The sequence below is a fragment of the Manis pentadactyla genome, chromosome 10 (genome assembly GCF_030020395.1).
Source record: "Manis pentadactyla isolate mManPen7 chromosome 10, mManPen7.hap1, whole genome shotgun sequence".
Taxonomy (NCBI): Eukaryota; Metazoa; Chordata; class Mammalia; order Pholidota; family Manidae; genus Manis; species Manis pentadactyla.
Genome location: NC_080028.1, coordinates 91,763,681 through 91,786,666, shown reverse-complemented (window position 1 = coordinate 91,786,666; position 22,986 = coordinate 91,763,681). Strand labels below are relative to the sequence as shown.

At 38.7% G+C, this 22,986-nt stretch overlaps 1 long non-coding RNA gene across 1 annotated transcript; it reads right to left on the bottom strand.

The window, feature by feature from the left end:
- Nucleotides 1–1,190: 1,190 nt before the first annotated feature.
- LOC118913398 (uncharacterized) lies at nucleotides 1,191–19,353 on the bottom strand. Its single transcript, XR_005025197.2, has 3 exons — nucleotides 18,995–19,353; nucleotides 2,044–2,192; nucleotides 1,191–1,393 (listed from the first exon to the last, which is right to left on the bottom strand). It is a non-coding gene; the product is annotated as an uncharacterized LOC118913398 (long non-coding RNA).
- Between the last annotated feature and the right edge of the window lie 3,633 nt (nucleotides 19,354–22,986).

Below are 22,986 nucleotides of genomic sequence, written 5' to 3'. Positions count from 1 at the left end.
TGAAAAGGTGAATTTTTTTTTGAGTTTTAGAATTAACCTACAGAAAAAATAAAGAGCTCTTCATTTTGGTTACGGGACTTCATGATTGTGTTTTCAATCTTGATCATTTAAAAGTGATGTTATAGCTTATGGATGTTGGAGAATGGAGGGAGGGATGGAGAGAAAGGAGAGGAAAGGATGGGATTACTAAAAGGCTCCCCCTTGACGGTAGTGAGTCACTTATCTGCCAATGCTGATGTAAGAGGAAAGAGAAGCTTAAATATATTTTTTTAAATAACAAGCATAACCATAGGAAAAAATACAAATAATGAATATAAAAAATTAGGACTGAGGGAGTTCCTGTTGTATTCTATGTGAGGTAAATACACAGCCCTCAGGGAAGAGAGACATCTTAACGGTCACTTACCAACTTTTTCCTTGTTTTTATTAGCAAGTCAATATAAATGCTTCATGACTGATAAGTTATGAAATTTGCTATAATCATATTATCTGGAAAAAAAAGAGGAGAGTTAAAAGTTGTAGCCTCAGTGATTAGGAATGAGGATCAGAAGGAAAAGCTTGTTTCTTTCTGTTAAAGAACTTTTGAATTATTTGGGTTTTTTTTTACATAAGCATCTAGTATTTTGATTAAACTTAAAAAAAATAAAAGATCTTTCTAGCAAACAAACAAGAAAACTTGATTCATGAGTCACATTGTCTCCTGGGAAATTGTGACTCACCTCAAGATAACAGACTTACTTGCTTCAGACCAAATGTAAGAATCTTAAATTTTGCACATGACTTGAATTTCTGTAAATTAATAAAAATGCAGAGTGACACTTGTGCTTTACTTTTATCTTCTGTCTCACTGTATGTATGAATCACATGCTTTTATGAAACCCACTCATCAAAGGTCCAAGGTACCATGCAGTCAGCTTATCAAATAACTCTCAGTTTGATCTCCCTCATAAATCACATCCAGAATCCCATCACTTAAGAGAAATTCATTTTCCTGCTCTTGTTCTTTTTACATGTAAGCTGCTGACCTTCAGAGAGCATATGACTTCATCTCATTCAGAGGTTCCCCAATCTGCCTTTTAATTCCCCTCTTTCTGCTCCCTGCAATTACCCGCTTCTCTCCACTCTCACCTGCTGCAGTTATCAGCAGGTCCCTCTCAGGCTCTCTGTCCTCTTCCACTTCTTCAGGTCGCGTCAACACCCTTCAAAGACACACTGATGGCAAAGGAGACTCAGCTAGGAACTCAAATAAAAGTTTACTCCTTGCTGGTAGCTGAGTTAAGGGAAAAGAAGATATGCGGTCTTGAGAACCAATATTTATTGATGTCAGGCTGGGTGTTTTGTGTGAATGATCCACTAAATTCCCACAAGCAGCTCACGACACAGTTATTACTTCCTGTCTATTACAGACAAAGAAATTGAACTTCATAGAAGTTAGGCAGCTGCTCTGGTCACACTGTTATTATGGGACAGTGCTAGATTTGAACTTAGGTCTATCTGACTTCTTGTGTCCTTTAAAAATATAAATCACAGTGTAATCATATTGTGGCTAGCTGTCTACATAAGGCGACTTACACTGAATAACAAACTGTGGTTAAATATAGCTGTATTCTAACCAGCTAGCTTGGCAATCAAGAACTTGGAGCTGGTGCCATATGCTGGCATCAGGAAATAATAAACAGGATTTTGCATCTAGGGATATAGACTTTGATCTTGGTCCTGTGACCAATTAGCTCTCTGGATTTGAATTTTCTCAGTTATAAAATGAAATGTTTCATTGACTGACTATCAAGCTCACTTCTAACCCTGAAGAATCTATATAATTGAAAGAAATAAAGCTCATTAAAGTTATTGTCTAATTCAGATAGCTTGTAAATCACTGAGGTGAATGAGGTGGAAAAGTGGATTTAAGGTTAAACAGTAAGACAATAATTGAACTAAAAATAAATTCCTCATATTCTAACACTTAACTTGTTACTGTCCAGCATAGAATAGATTTAAAGTAATGTAGTGTATTAGTCTTCTTGGGCTACCATAACAATGTACCTGAGAATGAGTGGCTTAAGCAACAGAAATGTATCTCCCACAGTTCTGGAGGCTGGAAGTCCAAGGTCAAGGAGCCAGCAAAGTAAATTCCATTCTGAGGTCTCATAGCTTGTAGGTGACCATCATCTTGCTTTGTATTCACATGACATCTTTGTGTACATGCAGAGAGAAAGAAAAAGAGAGTTATCTAGTGTCTTTTCTTAAAATTACGCTAATCCTAATCATATAAGATCAAGGATCCCACGCTTATGACCTCACTTAACCTTAATTACTTCAGTAGAGGTTCAGTCTCCAAAGGCTAGAAAGTTAAGCTTTCAACGTAAGAATCGTGGGGGGACACAAACATTCCATCCATACGTGTAGTATTAGAAGATAGTGGCTTGAGCTCATTAGACTTAAACTGCCAAATCATTTCCCCTAAGAGGAGTGAAGAAGTACCCTGGTAAAACCATTGTCAGAAATAACGTAGAGTAGTGCTTTCTCAAACTTCCACATGCACACAAATCACCTGGAGAGATTGTTTAAGCATATAGTTTAGCCATAAAATTGGTTTTCAAGTATCTTGTGGCCAAACCAAAGAAGAAAACCCACTGGTTATATGCCTCTCACTGTCCACAAGGAAATTTGATGTAAATCCCTCAGGGGAACTAAGTTTTTTCCATGAACTAATTCTAAAATAAGTTTATCATCTCTATGACAATGAGAAATAAGTGGATGATGCTCTGAGCAAAATCCTGACAGCAAGTAATAAAGCTATTTCTTACAGTATCTCTCAACGAAAGTTGAGGCTAAAATGTCAAAACCAACTCAATAAAATCATTATTCTGGGATTATGGATCACAGACTATTTCAAAATAAATTAAATGTTGTTTCTTCTAAATGCATAGAGTAATCAGAATTGGGTCAACAAAGCATTGTCTAACACAAAGCTTTAGGGGACCTGCCTTAATAAATAGATAAGACATTTGTGATAAGCATGACTTTTAATTTTTTTAAAAGAAGGGGTAAGCCTGCAAAGCTTGAAGAGTTGTTTGTCTCTTAAGTAGTTTAATCATTCTCCTGGGGCTTGTGTTTATACAATTTGCTTAGAAACACTTTTTTGATTTTGTAGGTCAATAGGCTTTATCTAGAAATAGGGCTATTAATGAGAGGAAACAGGCTGTATCAGATTTGGAAATGCCATGTTCCATATCTTTTACATCTAGTTTATGTAACTGGCCTCTGATGCTGCCTTTATGGTGTAGCTGAAGGTCTTGTTAATAAAATATCCATGAGAAGTTCTTTCTAAGATAAATGAGATGACAGATTTCATTGAATGGGGCATAGTTCTCTGGTCCCAGTGCTTCTTTACAATATTGGCTAAAATGTTCCCAGACAAGTGTATGGGAACTAGCTTAGACATTGTATATCTCACCTCATTTCCAAGCCAATAGAGATGTGCAGAAACGAGAGAAAAATGAATAAAACAATAACAATTTCATTGTGTTTGATTTATGGATTTGCTCTACACTGAGAGTTTCAGGGGAGTTCTTTTTGATAAGAACTGTAAATGAATAGAAAATAATGAACTATAGGAAAGGATCCAAAGATACTGAGACTAGATCTCCACTGAACTGAAACTGGTAGCACTTGTATGAAATGACCTGTTGTCACATTCCTTGCCTCCTAAGAGCTAGGATGGAGAGCTGTAAGCACCAGCTTACAGCTGGCAGGAATGAGAATTCCTTTAAGCTTAGTAAGTATGTTATTGGGCTATGTTGCCTATTTTCAGTGAAGGGATTGGGGTATATGGTATTATCACCTTCCCAGGAGATATTTACATTTCCTAGACTTCTTCCAAGTGACTAAATCTAAATATAGTCATTGGAACCAAAAGTTAACATATTATGTTTGCCTCCCCTTTAGGTAGATTGGCCACAAAGATTTGTGGTAGGTTACAAAAACATACACAAAAATCACATTGTCTGTTTTTACATCACAGCAGTCTCATTAGGTTACATCAATGGAAATCCAGGTCAGGCTCAGCATATATCAATCAGCCCTAGGTTCACCAGGCACTCCATAGACAAGTCTACATTTTAGATCTCTGCTATCATATCTACTCGGCCAGACATCTTTCATCCATCCATTTATTGAAAAAAGCTTAAACTTTGTACTGGGTGAAATATAAAACTAAACCCCATCTTACTTGTTTGAATCCTTTATAGTATTTCTATTGAAAAAAGTGCAGAAATAGTTCTGGCTTTTAGGGATCTAGTAAGCAATTCCAGTAACCTTTTTTTTTTGTATCCATGGGGATTTTACAGACTTGAATCATGTTTCCTTTTGCTTTTCCATCTAATTTTAATGTTCTTTATGTTCTTCCCTGGAAGCTCTTTGCACCACCTGATACTTAAGTGGCAGAAAATCATGCCAGAACCAGAATTTCATGCAAGAATTTCAGGGAACCAGAGAAATCCAGGATCAAAGAAACTCAGATCCTCTAATGTTTCCCTAAGCCATCTTTCCTAATCTTAACCTTTTGTTAGCTTCTCATTTCTATATCCAAGCCAAAGGGGCCCTAAGCATCTGTCACATGTATAGATGTTAATTGCTTTAAATGGACCATGGAAATCCAATTATGATGCTGTAAGATGGCACAGTAATAATACATACCAATAGAATTAGAGGTTGAACTCTAGTAACTTTGTATGACTTGGCTCCTTTTCAGTTTATTGAGACTTGCTTTATGTCCCAGAATATGGCCTATCTTGGCAACCGTTCTGTGTGCACTTGAAAAGAGTGTGTGCAACAAAGAAGATATTTAAAAAAAGGAATCACAAAAAATGCTTTAATCCAAAAGAAGGCAAGAAAAAACAAAGGAAACAAGAAACATAGGAAAAATAAAAAACAAATGGTGAGATGATGAATTTAAATCAAATGATCACATTAAATATAAAAGGTCTAAACATCACAGTTAAAGAATAAAGATTATTAAATGTGGGGTGGGGGAGTAATACCCAACTATAAGTTGCCTAGAAGAGATTCACTTGAAGTAGAAAGTATAAAGACACAAAGGATGAAGAGAGGAAAAAGGATACCATGTGGAAACTAATCAAGAGAGCTGACAAAGCTATATTAATCTACAAAATAGATTTCAGAGCAAAGAATATTACTGTGAATAAAGAAGATCACTTCATAATGATAAGTGGAGTCAATTCATTAAGAAGATATAATGCTGTTAAACATTTATGCCTTAATTGCACAGCTCAAAACATACAATAAAAAAACTGACATAACTTCAAGGAGAAATAGGCAAATCCATAATTGTAGGCAGAGATTTTGATACCCTTCTCTCCATAATTGATGGAAAAAACCCCAAAACAATAAAGACATAAAAGACTTGACATCTTGATCTAATTAACACAATTGGCCTAATTAACATTTACAAAACACTCCACCCGATGTCAGAAGAATATACTTTCTTCTCCAGTGCATATAGAACAGTTACCAAGATAGACCAAATTCCAGGCCCTAAAGCAAGTCTCAGTTAATTTAAAAGGAGTTGAGTCATATAAAGTATGTTCTCTGAACTCAATGGACTTAAATTAAAAATACGTAAAGCTAAAAGAACTTCAGAAAATTCCCTAAATATTTGGAAACTAGTAGCATATTTCTAAATTACTTGTGAACTCAATGAAAGAAAAAGAAAAGAAAAATGAAAGGCGAAATCATAAATTATTTTGACCTGAGTGAAAATAAGAACACCAAAATCTATGGGATGACACTAAAAGCAGTAATAGAGGCCCTAAGCATCTGCTATAGTAACTAATAGAAAAATTAATAGTGTTAAACTCTTATATTAGAAGAGGAGAAAGATATTTAATCAATGTCCTCAACTTCTCCCTTAAGGAACTAGAAAACAAGTAACTGGTTCTATAAGATCAGTGTAAGTGGTAAACCTCTAGACAGGTTGGTCAGGAATAAAGAGAGAGAGGGAAAGTAAGAGGGAGAGAGTGGGAAGAAAGGAAAGAAGAAAAGAAGGGAGGAAGGAAGAAAAAAGGAAAGCATGAAGGTAGGAAGGAAAGAAAGGAGGGAGGGGCAAGAAAAAAGAGGAAAGACATATTATCCACACCGTGAATGAAAGAGGTAGTATCACTCTAGAGTCTACAAATAATAAAAGAATATGCCAGTAATTTCAACAATTTAGATGAAAAATGCCAAGTCTTCAAAAGACATACACTAATAAACTCACTCAAGAGATACCTAAAGATAACCTGAATAAATATAGGACATGAAGAGTCCTGTATCTATTAAAGAAATTGAATTTAAGTTTAAATTCGAATGTGAAGAATAAAACTTTCCCACAAAGAAAACTCCAGGCCCAGATAGCACTAGTGAATGCTACCAAATATTTAAGCAAGAAATAATACTAATTCAACACAAATTCTTCCAAAAGATTGTAGAGGAGGGGATACTTCCCAATTCATTCTATGAGGCTAACATTATACTTACTTCAAAACCAGACAGAGACATCCTAAGGAAATAAAACTACATACCCTTAGGAATATTGATGTAAACATCCTAAACCAAATTTTATCAAATTAAATTTTAAATAAAAATAATGTATCAAGACACAATGGAGTTTATCCCAGTAGTACAATTTTGGTTTAAAATTAGTAGGCCATCAATATAACTCACCATATTAACAAATTAGAAAGGGAAACCCACATGAACGTCTAAATAGATTGGGGAAAATACCATCAAAATATCCAACAACTACTCCACATTTAAAATAAACAAAACTCTTGGCAACCTAGAATAGTAGGGAACTTCCTCAATCAGATAAAGAGCAGCTACAAAAAACCCTACAGCTATTATCTTACTTACTGGTAAAAGACGGAAAGATAAGACAAGAATATCCTCTCTCATTACTTCCAACTCAACACTGTTATTTGGGAGTGTGGCCAGTGCAATCAGGTAGAAAAAGAATTAAAATGAATCCAGGTTGGAAAGAAGTTATAACTGTCTTTATTCTCAGACAAGGTATATACATTCTCAGAAGATCTACATACATATGACAAGAATATGATAACCTATATAGATAGTTCATTGGAATCTCCAAAAAATGCTACTAGAACTAAAAAGTGCAAAGTTTCAGGATTTAAGATCGACATACACAAATAAATTGTATTTCTGTATAAACAGGAGTTTAAATTAAATAAATAATACCATTTAAAATAGCTTCAAAATATGAAGTACTTAAGAATAAATCTGAGAAAGTGTGCAAGACTTGTGCTTTGTCAGCTATAAAATATTGCAAGAGAATTTAAAGAAGAGAGATAAATGGAGAAGAACATCATATAAAATCTAAAGCTATCAAATTTCTAGAAGAAAACATAAGAAAGTCTTTTTGATCTTGGACCCCATATCTTACATATGACACTAAAAGCATGATCCATCAAAAAGATGGATAAATTGGACTTTATAAACATTGAAATATTTTGTTCTACAAAAGATACTATAATGAGAAGGAAAGGGAAGTCATGAACTAGGGGAAAATATTTGCCAGTCATATGCTTAATAATATACACATATATTATTAATATATACAGATAGAGAATATGTAAAAATAGGAAAACATGCTAAATATCATTAGCCATTAGGGAAATTAAGCCATGATAAGATACCCCTACACACTTACTATAAAAGTGGTTAAAATAAAAAATACTGATTATATTGAGTGCTGATGGGTTCTTGAGAAACTGGGACTCTCATAAGCTGGTGGGAATGGTACAACTTTGGAAAACAGTTTGTCAGGTTCTTTAAAAACCACACATACACTTACCATATGATCCAGCCATTTCATTCCTAGGTATTTACCCCAGAGAAATAAAAGTACATGCCCTTTCAAAGATGTACACATGAATAATCTTGGAAGCTTTATTTGTAATAGCTCAAAACTGGAAAGGGTCCAAATGCCCATTCATAGGTGAATGGATAAACAGAGACGGTATGTCCTTTTAACAGAATACTATTCAGCAATAAACAGGAGTGAACTATTTTTACTATTGAACTATCAATACAGGTAAAAACATCATGAAAACTGAACTGAGTGAATTAAGGTAGATAAATGAGAGAATGAATACCCAATAATTGAGATATCACACTAATCATCTTGCATTCTCCACACATGTGAGGATTGACCACATTCCATTTTAAGTGAATACAAGTGTTTAAAAATTAAAAACAAAGTTTATATTAATCTGAAAAGCTGTTCACCCTTGAACCATCTGGATGTGTTCACACATCATAGTTCTTATTATGAGTTTCCTGATTCTGACCCCTAATATACAGAGAAAACCAGCATTGGGCCTCCTACAAGGAAGACAGTAGGCAGATAATTAGAATGTGTGCATATTACACCTAAGTTCGTATTGTCTATCAGGTTATGTGAAATATATATGTTCATTTTCATGCCTATTTAACACAAAAGTCTCTGTCTCTGGGGGTAATGTGCCATTTTATCAGTAGCTTTCTATCATGTGAAAATCATGACATCCCAATATTCTCAGCTCTGTTTCTCAATCCTCCAAGGAATCCCTCTTGCAGGTATTAAACTTGGCAGCATTGCTCATTAATATGATCAGGCTCCCTGGTTTTAAACAGCTCTTCAGACCCAAACAGGCCATAATTGAATGGAAGATTTAATTGTCTTTTCTCAGCAAACAATCAGGCCAGAAGAGCAAGGACACGGCAGACAAAACATCGCCACTCGGCTCAGGAATGAAATGCATGGGTTTCCATTCACTAATAGGTAGAAATGTCACCGGATTTCAGAAAGGCTGACGCAGGGGCTCAGTTCAAAGGAAAGAGCTATTGAATTCCCTCTTCTGGCCAGCAGACAGCTCAACCACGTGGCTCTCTTCCCCTGTCACTCTTGCTGTTTGGCCTTCAAGGTGGTCGTTCAGAGGGAGTGAAAGAAAAGGCCACTGTTAGCCATTTCAGGCCCAGAGATTTAGCTGCGACTCCCGTCCAGCTGCAGCGTTCAGTTTTCCACCTCAACCCAGGGGCTCCGGCAAATGGATGGCACACTGTGCCTTAATGTTGTCTTTTGTTCACATTAGGTAAGATCATCTCACAGAGAGATAATAACTACCTCCCCACCAAAATCTCACAGCCAGACGCACGGGTTTGATGGATCAGTGGCTGGCTCTAGATCAGCAAATTCCATTTTGCACTATGCATCAGCTCAGTAAATCATGTTTTTAAGTCTACTGACAGTCAGCATCTACTCTGCTGTATAACCTGCTGCCTGTGTTTGCTCTCTCCCTCCACTGGCACTTAATTTTCAAGCTCTCTGCAATGTACCTGGAAAACTTTGTAAAACCTAAATTGTCAACTGTTTGTTGTTCTGGGACAATGGGAGAGGGTGTATCTGTATGCTATATAGATCACTGTTCTTTATTATTTTGCAGAACAAGTTTATAATTTGATTTCAAGGGAGACATGACCACTGGGCAGGGAGCAGAGTGAAAGACAGTACCACATTTCTGACTATACCAGAACCAAATCTCTAGATTTGCCTCTTTGCTGCAGGAAAGGCATCCCAGAACATCACACATGCCTAGGTCCATAGCAGGAGTCAAAACACGTTATAAAGCCAAGTGACTCTGACTTTGGGATGAACCATGCCTGGATTCATTTCTACCATGACCAGTAATCAAAATAAGACACAGTGTGGTAGAGATTGCTAGAAGTTTATCAAAGCCAATATCCATTTCTTGGATGTTTTATTCAGAGTCCATGAAGGAAAAAGTTACATTTCTGTAACTGGTCACTGTTGGTATTTATAACTTTCCTCTTCCATTACCATTTCACGCTCCCTTTGTCTTTGGTCAGGTCCCCAGCTGGTCAGGGTTCTTGACCTTGTGTGGTGATAGGAACCTTAATTCTTCAAGGATCTGAATATTGAGTGGCCCTGTTTTTATTTACTGATTTATTGAGTTATTGATTATTTCAATACTTTTTATTGACCATGGAAATAAAAAATAGCTTCTCCAGAGAATCTCGAGTTTGAAGCATGAGCCCGAATGTCACCCTTGTGTAGCAGGAAACCCCAAAATAATAAAAATCTATCACTTCAGTTAGCAGAACTTATTGGTTCAATGGCATAAAGAGCCCCAAAATGGCCAGGTGGCAGGCAAAACTTTCTATTTAACTGAACCTTAGCTGTGCAGTCTGGTGGAAGCATTTCTCTGGTAGATACTAAGAATAAAATGGCAAGAATGGGAAGGAAAATCTCTATGAGTTGGTTATCACGTATACAATACACAATATGTTGTATCATTTTGATTCCCAGACCCATGTATTCAGGCTCTGAGAGAAACAGCACTATATATTGGTCACTTATTGAAAGTTTATTCAACATCAGGTTTTCAGAGTACTTTCCCCCAGTTGGCACTATAATCAACCCTTAAGTAAGCATTTCCCTATCTGACCAGTTGCTTCACTGTAATAGGATGGATGGGAAGACTGGTAAATTCCATGGGCATGAGTCCATTGTCTCCCTTATTTTGCTGTGAAATAGGTGCTTTCATCAGATGCAATGGAACCTAATGACTGAGAATAGGGCATTCATGAAGTCCATGGGTGCTGGCAGAGGCATTGAAAGAAAGGAAGGCAAGTATGTATCTAACATAGTAAGAACAAATCAGTCTTCTTCATGCTGGAAGGGAACTAGTGCAATTAATCACCAAGCAGCTGTCTGGTGCCCCTGGAGAAAGGCACCAAAGCAAGGCTCAGCATTGGTCTTTGCTGATGGAAGCTTAGCCCCTCAGACCATATTGGTTAGCTCATGCTTAGCTTTTATCCCTGCCCTTGTGGGAACTTTGTACATGAGCCCATTGAAAAGCATGGGATGGCTGGGGAAAGAGATTAAATGACATCTATAGAATGCGTAACCTTGTCCATGTGATTTTTGAGAGCCTCCTCTTTAGTGCATGACCACTGCTTAGCATTAACATGGAACACAAACATGTTGACACACTGTGCTTATCCAATACCTGTTGCTCAGAGTTTTTGTTGCCAATCTTCCAATTCTGTTCTTTCTAGTTCCTGGCCATTCAGCCAGACATTTAGTCACTGCACATGAATCAGAGTGGATCTAAATTGCTGATCTCTCAGTCCAACCCAAGTGGACAATCAAACAACTGCCCAAAGGTTTGCCTTTGGAGGATATGTGCCTTTATTGGTATCTTTCCAGACCACTTCTGTTCAGGACTAATACCAGGGAAGTTCATTTCAGATTAGTGATGTACACTGCACAGAGCAGTCTGAACCAGGTCCAGGATTTTTGCTTTTCAGTTAACTGGTCATCTTTGATGTAATAGATGTAGATTGAGGGAAAGAGTCTCTGCAGCAGGAATAGATGAAGTAAGAATCTATCTGCTGTTTATGCAACTTACTTCCCTTCTAGACCTGTTTACACCTAATCTTTTTCATAACCTTGTAACTTGATGACAGGTAGTTTCTGTGCATATACAAGCAAGGTATGTCAGTTAATAGTAGGTCAGTTGATAGCCAGTTCCTAGTTGGTAGTTTGGTGCTCTGCTCAGGTCTCCTCAATACTCACCATTTTGGTACATGCCAATAGTGTTCTGCTGAAGTGTTCAGTTATTCTCTACATGAGGACTTTCTGTGGGCCCATGCACAGGGAAGACCAGAGGGCAGAGGCATTAACATCCCTGAGAACAGCCTTTAGCCAATGACAAATGGGGAGAGTAGGCAAACCATCTTCTTCATCCCTTAAGAAGAATGTTCTACACTGTCTCCCAAGTGTTTCCAGTGGGATTAACCACTGTGAGTTACTCAGAATCAATATTCATTAATATACCCTGATTAGCTTATTTCTCTTCCCTGTCTCACATCTCTACTTCTTTACCAGTGCCTTCTACGATCACCCTTTCAAATAAACCATATGTCCTCAACACCTGTCTCAAAAGTATTCTTCCAGGATAATTCAGACCATGACATACAGCTCAAATCACATTGTACCTTGATGTCAGGTGTTCCGTTTCCTTCTAGAAACAATCAGGAGCTTTATCTCAAGAAAAAAATATTTCTATTGTAGCATACCACTGGCTTTGCTCCAAAACCTCAATCTTCACACAGCTAGTAGACTGCATTTCCCATCTGGCTTGAAGTTCAGTGTGGAAACAAATCTGAATTCTAGTCAGTGGACTGTCAGCAGAAGGGATGGGTGCTAATTTTTATGACCCTAGCTCATAAAAACAAACAAAACCCACCTCCTGTGAGCACTCTACTTCCCTTTATGCTACCTGCAATGTTAACTCCCAATGTGATGTTGGGAAGCACATAATGAAGATAAGAGACTTGTCAGCCTGGGTGCCTCAGTTACCATATGGAACACCCCCTTTCCCAACTACCCTGAAATCGCACTAGACCATTATGTGAATAAGAAATAAACTTCTATTTCCTTGATTCAATCAAAGTATAGGTATTTTTCCATCTTCACTGATATATGTTAACCTCAAAATTATTATTATTTTAAATGGAAAAGAAGGGAAATTAAAAAACAATGAAAAGATTTTGAGAGAAAACGAGACCACTAAACTAAGTGTGATTTTGCTAAACTAAAACTCCAATTTTCTATATCAAAGCTGTTTAAAAACAAACAAACAAAAAACCAGAGTAAACAAATCTCTAAAAGTTGATCGGTCTTAAACCTTATCAGCACTGACTGGTCACCTCAGAGTATACAGAATCATTTTGCTCTCTCTGAGAACAGTGACTTACATCCCAATTTTTGCCCACTTCACCAAGAGGAAATCTTTGCTCTCTCCCACAATATTTTCTACTCAATTTCCTTCTCTGTCAAATTACTTTCCCAGCTATCTACAGAGGGTTTCTCCAAATATTCTAAGTCCTCATTTCCCCATGGGTTGTCCATACTACAACTGACAAATTCAAATCATAGATCGGAAGTTTCTCATTGAATGAATGAATTAAAGACAGAAAAATGGGAATTCCAATTCCAGTAATTGTGAAAAAGTTTTTATCTGATTAAACTTCATGCAGATAAGATTGGGACAAACAAAACAAAACACACACAGAACAACAAAGAACAACCTTTTGGGTGGCACTGGAGGATGGTCAAAAGCAGGCAGAAATTGGAATTGATTCAATGCTTGAATGAAAGGAAGTGTATTGGGTGAGAGCTATGTTTATATAGCTTTTCCCTGAAGGATACCCCAGTATACTCAGTGTAGGTTGCCTAGAATTCAAACAAAAGTTCATAGCCTTTTACCTAGAGATGTTACAGGGAGGAATTTGGGCTTTTAGAATATCTGAAAATTAAGGAACAGGAGCATGTTTAAAAGGAAGGAATCATATAAAGAGAAGTCCCCAAATCTGCAAGTAAACTCCCCTCAAATCCTTGACTGACATCTGAATTATGCATATGTGGGGGAGATGCCCAGACTCCCAGCAGAGAGCAACAGCTGGAAAGTTGGAAAATTTGAATTAGATTACTTGCTAGAGCAAAAACCAACTCACTGAAGGAAGATAATAGAATCCAGAGTTTCTGCAGTATCCACAATGTCAGTACACAATAAACAGTTATTGGACATGGAAAGAACAGTAAAATGTGATCCATAGTCAAGAGAAAAATTAGTCAATAGACTAAGATGATACACAACTCAATGATGTGATAAACAAGGACTTTTAAGCAGTATTTAAAAATATGATCAAAGACATAAAGTAAAAGGTGGTTATAATTAGTGAACAGAAGAGGAGTACAGAGAAACAGTAACTTAAAAAAAGAACCAAAATTAAATTCTAGAACATTAAAATATAATGTTTGAGATGAAAAATTCACTAGATGGGCTTAATAGCAGATTATATACAATAAAAGAAAGTCCCTGTAAACTTGAAAGAGAATAAAGGTTGGAAAAAAGTTGAAGTTCTCAGAAACATGTGAGACAACATCAAATATTCTAATATATGTGTATCTGGAGTTCCTAAAGGAGAGAAGAAAAGGCCAGTTAACTTACCATCCAAGGAAATTATTAATTTACACATTAATCACCATTAATTTACACATCCGAGAAACTCAGAGAACCCTCTGTAGGATAAATATAAAGAAAACCATATGAAGTCATCATAGTTACACTGCTGAAAACCAAAGATAAAATGTCTTCAAAGCAGCTAGAGAAAAATGATACATTATATATGAGGAACAATGATACTATTCACAAGTGACTTCACTTTTGGAACAATGGAGATCAGTAGACAATTGAACTGCCTACCTAGCATTCTATAGCTAGTAAAAATTCTTTTCAAACATGAAAGCAAAATAATTTCAGATAAACAGATTTTGAGACAATTCATTGGCAGCAGACCTGAATTTACAAAAATGTCGGCAGCCTGAAAGTAAATGAAACCAGATAGAAACTAGGTTCTATAGAAAGGAATGAAGAACACCAGCAATGATAATGAAGTCAATATTCATTATTCATGGATCCCTAATTTATGAATTAAACTTCTACACTAAAATTTATGTGTAACCCAGAAACAAGTACTTATGGCTCTTCTGTAGTCCTTCATGGAAATGTGCAGAGTGGTGAAAAATTTGACTTACCTGATGTATATCGTTCCAGCTGAGGCTACTTTATGCTTTCTTTGTTTCAGCTCTCATGCTATAAACAAATGACATCTCAGTATTTTATTTAGTGCCATGTTTTTCACATTTTTATGCTTTTTATTGGTGATTTTCTCTTTAAAATGACCCCTAAGTGTAGTGCTGAAATGCTATCTAGTGTTGCTAACTGTAAGCAGGCTGTGAGGCGCCTTATGAGAAAATACGTGTATAGGTAAGCTTCATTCAGGCATGGGTGTGTGTTCAATGTTAATGAATGGACAGTATATATTTATTAACCAAGGTGTCTATAAACATAAACAAGGTTCGGTATTAATCACTTGATTAAATATATTGTGACCAAAGTCTTGGAGGAACCTAACCCTGTTTTCCCCATAGGAACAGTTTAATATTCACGACTCAGTGTCACAGTGACCTTATAGAACATTAATATGAATAATAGAGAATCAACTGTATATGGTAAATAGAGAAATCAATTGTTTCTTATTAAGATTTTTAAAGGCACATTACTATTTAAAAATGTTAATATTGCTTTGTGCATTTCTAAAGTAAGTAGATGTAAAATATATACAATAATACAAAGCACAGGGAGACATTAAATAGATCTACGTTGTACTGTTGCAGGATTCTTACATTTTACATGAAGTCACACATTATTAAATCCAAATAGATTATGTTAAGCATGCATACTATAATCCTTAGAACAACTACTACAAAATGAATATGAAAACAATTATAGCTTAAAAAGCTACTTAGTGAATTAAAGTACAATATTAAAATTTTTGATTAATTCAAAGAGGTCAGGAGAGAAGGAACAGAAAAAAAACAAACGAGACAAATATAAAACAAATAGCAAAATCATTGACATAAATACAATCTGTATCAGTCAATACATTAAAGATAAATAAACAAAACAGGCTGAAAAGCAAAGACTACCAGAAGGTACAGTGAAGGGTGAATGAATGAATAAACAAATGAATGAATAAACTATCTTGGAAAAATGGATCAGATGGGGTTAGTGAGTATTTTATCATTATTGGAAACTAAAGAACCATTATCTCCCATTCTTAGTATACACAATGTAATGGATCTAACCCTACTCCTGGCTTCAAAACTGGGCATGAAACCCGATCTGGACAGTCAAGAGAAGTTTAATGTATCTATAGTGACTTATTAAGAAACAGGCATATGACCCAAACTCTACTATCTTCTGATAACTATCTTTACCTGTTTGATGATGAAGACAACACAGAAAAAGCAGAGTCAGAAAATGTAAATATGTTTTTGATGTCATCATCATTTTAGCCATTTGGATCCAGGCATGCCTGGAGCCATATACACTGTCTTTTCAATTATTCACATAAAAAAAAATTCCCCTTCTTTTGGTTTCTATCATTTGCAGCCAAAGAGACCTGACCAACACAATTAGCAAACCAATATTTTCCAAATAATCCATAATATTGGTTGAAATAAGATACAACTGTTAAATGAGTTTGTTTAGCTTATTTTCTTCAACCATGAAAAATCCTTAAAATCTCATAAACCAGAAATAGAGAGAGCTGACTCAACTTTTCACAACTGATGGATTTTGTTCATGAAGACATTGTCCCTATGATGTAACTATAGGCCCCCAAGGGTGGGCTCATAACCACAGCAGTTCTCTCTTGGCTGTTCCACTTAGAAGGGTTCTTTACCTTTTTCCCAGACTATTTACCCGAAATCCATGGCTATGAGTTTATGTAAGGAATATTAACCTCCTCTTCCCATATCATGAAAATACTGGCTATTTACATACACCAAAACTAAAGAAGGATTTATTTCAAGTAGATCCATATTTGCCTATCATTGATGTTTTGGGGGATTTGACATAATCAAGAATTTGTAGGACTGAAGAGGGAAATTATCTCCTAATCTTCATAAATTACCTCCAAATAGTGGACTTTCTCATATCTTTTTACTCTGTAATGAAAAAACGAGTTTTTAAGAACTTGTACAATCAGCTCATCTATGTTTTAGGATCTTATTTTACAACCTCTACTGGTATAGATACAGAAAACAAGTATGAAGCCAGTAGATTAATAAGTGGATACCCATGTAGGTATGATATTTTGATCAGTACTTACTCTGCACTCAATTCAAGAAGCTGACTTGGGACATTTTGCAAGAGCAAAATGGCTACACTCCTATTTGTTTATTCATACGTGTGGTAAATTCTTAATAAATGTCTGATTGATTGAGTTGAATATATGTTGGTACAGGTTTGTGCACAGAATGTAATAGGGATACATGTAAGGAAATTGTTTTCCATAGCTCAGGAAGCTGAAACAAGAGAGTATTACTGTCTGTACCTTGGAGAGTAGAAACAGGGTTTCTTAGGAGGCAGCATCAGGCTGGATTGAAGAATGAGGAGGCAGATGGAGCTGGACAAGGGTGAGAAAACTGTCCTAGGGAATGAAATGAAGGCGGCACTTGCTCTCAGGCACTTACATGACCTGGAGAGTGAGCAGCTTGCAGGTGTGCCGTAGATGGCTCACTTGCCTTGCCCTCTTCCTGCCCTTGAGTGTTGGGAGTACATTACAGGCAAAGAAGGAGGGAGAAAGTGTTCTTAGCACAGGGAACAGTGTGTGCCAAGAACCAGAGACATGGAAGCACATGTAAGTAGAGAAGGAGAAAGAAGCAAATCCTTCTAATTACAGCAGAGTGCAGGTGTGGGAGGGAAAGGGGCAGAAGATGAGACTAAAAGAGTGGGCAATGACCACACTGGGAAGGGTCTTGCATGTTGTGCTGAGGCTCTTTGACTGTTTTTCATAGACAACAAGGAACAAACCGAGTCTTCAAGTTCAAGGCTGTTTTTAAAGGATCACTGTGATAAAGTGGTATGGAAAAATGGCTTGAGGGAGAAAGACTGAAGCTAGAGTGAGGCAGTTGCAGTAACTGCTGAGGAAGAGGGGTGGATGTCTGGGAGAGGCAGGGGGCGGACTTCTCACGGACTTGGTCCCTGAAAGTGTCCAAGGAAGAGAGGCCACTTCTAACTCAGTGGCCTTTAGTCTGGGCAGCAGGCAATTCTATCACTAAGAAAGACAAAAACAAGAGACGATTTAGGCAAATAAGCTGGCAATTTCAAGTTTGGGGCATGTTTTAAAACATTTTAGTAAGTTACCTTGTGTCTTAGTTAGTTCAGGCTGCTGTAACAAAAATACCATGGACTAGGCAGCTGAAACTACAGACCCTTATTTCTTAAAATTCTGGAGGCTGAGAGTCCAAGATCAAGGTATTAGTAGATTCATGTCCTGGTTTCCAGACAGCTGCCTTCTTGCTATGTCCTCACAGGACCATTTCTTTCCTTGGTGCCTACACACAGGTTTGGGGTTAGGAGAAGGAGAGAGAAAGCTCTCTGGTCTCTTCATAAAAGCATACCATACTAATCCCTTCGTGGACTCAACCCTGACTCCATACTTACCTCCCAAAGGTCCCCTCTCCACATGCCACTACAATGGGAGTTAGGGTTTCAACATATGAAATTCGTTGGGACAACAAAAACATGCAGTCCCTGGAAGCTTGGATAACATTGATTTTAGTTGGCAAGAAAACTGGGCTCAGTTCTTTGGCACTCCATAAACACAGCCGACAGAGCTGTTTTTAATCTATTTTTCACATTTTCACAGCTGGTCACTAGGACTTGATGGGCAAATGAGATCTCACTAGTGACTCGGACCACTTTAGCTCAGGAAATATAAAAAGCAATTCCCAGTTTTACGTGGAAAAAAATAAGCAAGTTCGTCCCTGGAAGCCTGGTGCTGACCTCATGGCCCTCGCTGACAATCTCTTGGCTTTGAAAATGCACGTAAAGTGTCTCCAGGGTCTTAACATTTTTCATAACCTTTATTTTAAAATCAACTTCTTGTTTCAGACCCCTAGGCCTCTGTTGAAAAACAGTTGATATATCTTAAAAGAAAAGCATACACATAAATGCATACTTCTCTACCATATTAGTTGAATGTCAAATTCTCCTACTGCCTGTTTTCAAAATTAACCTTTCATCTCTTGCTCCCTCAGCACTCCCAAAAGAAATTCCCATATTATTATTATTTTTTTTTACATCTCTTGAATCTCCAGATTTTGATGAAGGAATAGCATGGCTCAAGGTTGATTTCAAAAGCCATAGACTAAAACCCAAGGTTTGTTTTCTTTTTTCGTTCTGCCTCCTGTTAGCAGAAAATACACACACACAGACACACATTTCATTCTCAAATGCAAACATAACAGAAGGTAACTTTTTACATTTGATCCTACCTCTCTGATGGAATTTCTCCAGCCCCCACATCCTGGGCAGAGTCTGTGCTCACAGTTCTGTTCGCCTCGCAGTTCTTTGCACCTTCTCTCCTTATTGTTGATTTCCTCTTCTGGCTTCTGCATCAGAGTTGGATCTACATTTGTGCACAGACCCAAACTATTTTATACTCAGGGCAGAGGACAGCATAAATTCCTGCTGACTAAATGAATGGATTATGGATACTGGGCACTCTTGGTATTGAGTGAAATGCCCTGCATCAGTGGGGCTCTGTGCTGTTTGTAGCAGCAAAGGCCCTGTCCTCCTGGTCCTTATCGCCCTCCATGCTGGCAGGGTATGGAATAGCAGGGTATGGGAGGAATGCTTTGTGAGGCCCTCCCAGAGCCTGAGGCTTACAGGTGAGGGAGCCTCTCATTTGTCCATGGCTCTCCTGTAAGGACGTTCTGTCATTTTCCTTCCTGTGCACTCCCCAGAGGCCATCCATGGCCCAGGAGCTGGGCTGTGAGAAAGGTACTCTTTTCACAGCTGTCATATTATTTACTTTGAAGCCCATACACTCCAGGATTGCCAATTCCAATTCAGAAACAGCCAGGAAAATGATTACAAAAGACAGGCTGATGCTCTGGTTTGGAAATCACATGTTCTCTCCTGATGCACTTGAATATGCCATCTTCTCTGGATGACTGCCCCCCCGCCAGTTTTCCAGCTGATAAAATTGCTTTTGTATGGCATTTACATGCCCATGAATTCAGTCAACAAACATGGCCAAGTACTTCACATAGGCCAGATCTACCCACTCTTCACTCCCTTTGATGAAGCCTGACCCAAGTTGTCCAGGCTGACTTGATGATTTGGCAGCAGCACATTTCATATTCATATTAATTACATATTTGCTGCTTTCTCTCCCCCTCTCCATTGTGAGATGCTTGAGGAATGTCTGAGTCTCATGAATGTCTAGATTTCCAGCACCCAGCATATTGACTGAAGCACAGGAGAAACACACCAAATGCAAAGTACAGAATCCCACATGGCTAGGGAGTCCCACATGGACTATGGACTCCCATGGACAAAGTACAGAATCCCACATGGCTAGGGAGCCCCACAGGGCTATGGAGTCCCACATAGCTATGGAGTCTCACATGGGCTATGGAGTCCCACATGGGCTATGGAGTCCCACATGGGCTATGGAGTCCCACAGGGCTAGGGAGTCCCACAGGGCTATGGAGTCCCACATGGCTACTGAGTCCCACATGGCTAGGGAGTCCCACTTGGGCTGTGGGGTCCCACATGGGCTATGGAGTCCCACTCATCAAAACTGGAGAATTTTCAGAGATAAATACTGCATTTTCTCCCTATAGGTCTTGAATAATGCATGTGGACTCCTTTTGGACTCTAACCAGTGTCTTCTTTATGAGTAACTCCCTGTTACACACCTGTGTTTGAGGTGGATCTCACACCATAGTCTGTATTCGTGGAGAATAACTGTGGGCAGAGTTCTCCAAGTGTTAGGTCTAAGAAGGAAAACAAATAACAAAACCCCATCTTCCTGAGAACACTTGTGGGTCCAATCTGGAATGCATAGGAATCTCAAGGTCCTTAAGACAAGCCAATAATTCAAAATCTGTGGCCATTTCACAGTCAAGTGTTACACTAGAATAGCTAGTGTTCTGAGTTTCTGAGATGGACCATTGTGTTATTAGCCAATGCCCTAAGCACTGCACATTATTAATTAACCTTTGAGATTGAGTATGCCTAGGAGGGCCCAGAATAGGCCAGCACCATCCCCCAAAATGGGTCAGAGCCTTGAGTAGTGCCATGCTTACCTTGAAAAAATAGGCATGTCCTCGCTTGCAAAATGAGCAATCAGTTAGCCTCTCCTTGACTGGTAACACTTTGTTGATGGTTCTGCATGTCCAACAGCTAGGTTTTCCACAGAGAGGAGGAAGGGAAGGACAGAAAGGGAGAGAGAGACAGAGAGAGAACAGAGATGGAGGGGAAGAGGAGAAAAATAGAGACAGGAAGATAGAGAAACAGGCAGACAGGGACAAAGGGAGGAGAACCTTAGGGAGACACAGCTGATGTTGGAATGTCGCTGGAGGTGGGGTGGGGGTACTCTGCTTCTTCCAATCTATTGCCTTTAGTTTCCTACCTAGTGCCCCATTGACTGAACCCAGATAAATTCTGGGAAAGGCAGTCTGCAGGTCAGGTCCTGCGGGACAGAGCAGGCCAGGGGGTTAAGGCGGGCTCTGAGGTTCCCAAGATCCACAGCAGGCAAAGTGGCTCCGGAGCACACTCGGCTCCACGGGGCCAGGAGCTGCATGTGCCGAGAACAATGACTTGAGCCTTCAAGGAGTCACGGTCTGCAACGAATGTGCCCAACAGTATTTGTTCACCTCTGTCAGAGTGATGGAGAACTGGCCACAGTCCCTTGCAGTTCCTCTTTACCTGCGTGGCCGCCTGGGTGTCCAGCTCAAGGATTCTGTTCCGTGTCTGAGAAGCAGCCTGGGAAGTCTAGGAACTCAGGGGCTCCTGAACGGCTGAAGCGTTGTATGACACTGTGAGAAGGACCTGCTGAGACAGGGCCGGCGCACACTCTCCCTTGCTGGGCTCATTAGAGCTCCAGTTGGACAGAATCTATTAACACCTGGGAGAACCCTTTTCCTGTGCAACAACACAGAGGGAAAATGTCTCCTCCCTTCCTCCCAGTGTGTGTGTTAGTGTGTGTAGCCCTCCTAGTGGGGGACGGACTTAAACTTCAGTTCATATAAAAGAAGGAGGACACTTTCCAGACCCTTCTCCCTGGCAGCATAGGAGGGTAAGAACCAGGGGCCAGGGTACAAGGCACACAGAAGCTTCCCAGTCCTGCCCTCAGCTCAGGACCTACCCCACCCCAGATGCTGAAATCACAGAATCATATGGGTAAAGGTCTGAGACTCAAGTTTTTAGGTCTAGAGGAGAGATGACTAATAAACTTGCTTGATTTAGGAGACCTGGGTGTGAATCTTGATTCTGCCAATTTACAGGTTAAATGACTTTGAAACAGTTTATAAACCTCCTTGATTGAGTCACAGTGTTCTTATCTGCAAAATGCCAGTCCTCAGAGCATCATTGGGAAGGTTAAATAATAAAGATCCCAGAAATGTGTGAGTGCTAAATAAATGCATGTATGTGTTCTGTTAACTTTCAAAGAATGAAATTGTGGTGGGTACTCTTGACTTGGCTCAAATGATGAGGACAATGACTTGCAGTTATTTTGGTAGGAGCAAAGGAAACACTTCTGTACAGTTTAATTTTATTAACTGAGACATCCAAGTATGGGAGGAAGGGATGGACACTGCTCCTGGGATGTAAAGGGGGCTGCCGAGCTTCCCTGCCTCTCTCCTTCTCCTCAGGAGAGCATCGCCTTGTTTACAGTGGCCTGGGAGTGGATATTTTGTTTGCCCTTACGAGGTAACGTAAAATGAAGTTCTACCACTGAGGAAGGATGTTGACTGGCAGCTGCACCCTCTCCTCACCCTCAACCCAGTCTGTTCTTCTCCTGGCTGTCTTTCTGGCTGCTCCCCTCTCCCGGATGTCCCCAGTGCACAGCTCCCTCTCTACCAGTCTCCATGGCAACAGCTAAAACAGTGACAGGATGGACCACAGGGAGATGACAGTCACGTGACATCAGGATCTGCCCATCTTTCTTGTACCTTGAATCTTGTTCACCACCATTTCTTCCTGAGCACTGATTTGTAGGTGGAAGACTAAAGACCTGCTCCTATCTCCCTTGGTGTCAATTCCTTTAAGTCCTCCTGCCACATATCTGCTCAGTAATATATTTAGATATCCACTTTCATTCATCTCTGTCTCCACCCTAATCCAAGCTACAAACATCTCTCAACTGGACTGTTATAATGACCTCTTAAGTGGTTCAGGGGAATTTCCCCTAGCCCCCATCACCGATTCTCCAGGCTGTGGCCAGAGTGGGTTTTACAAACACAAATCAGATAAT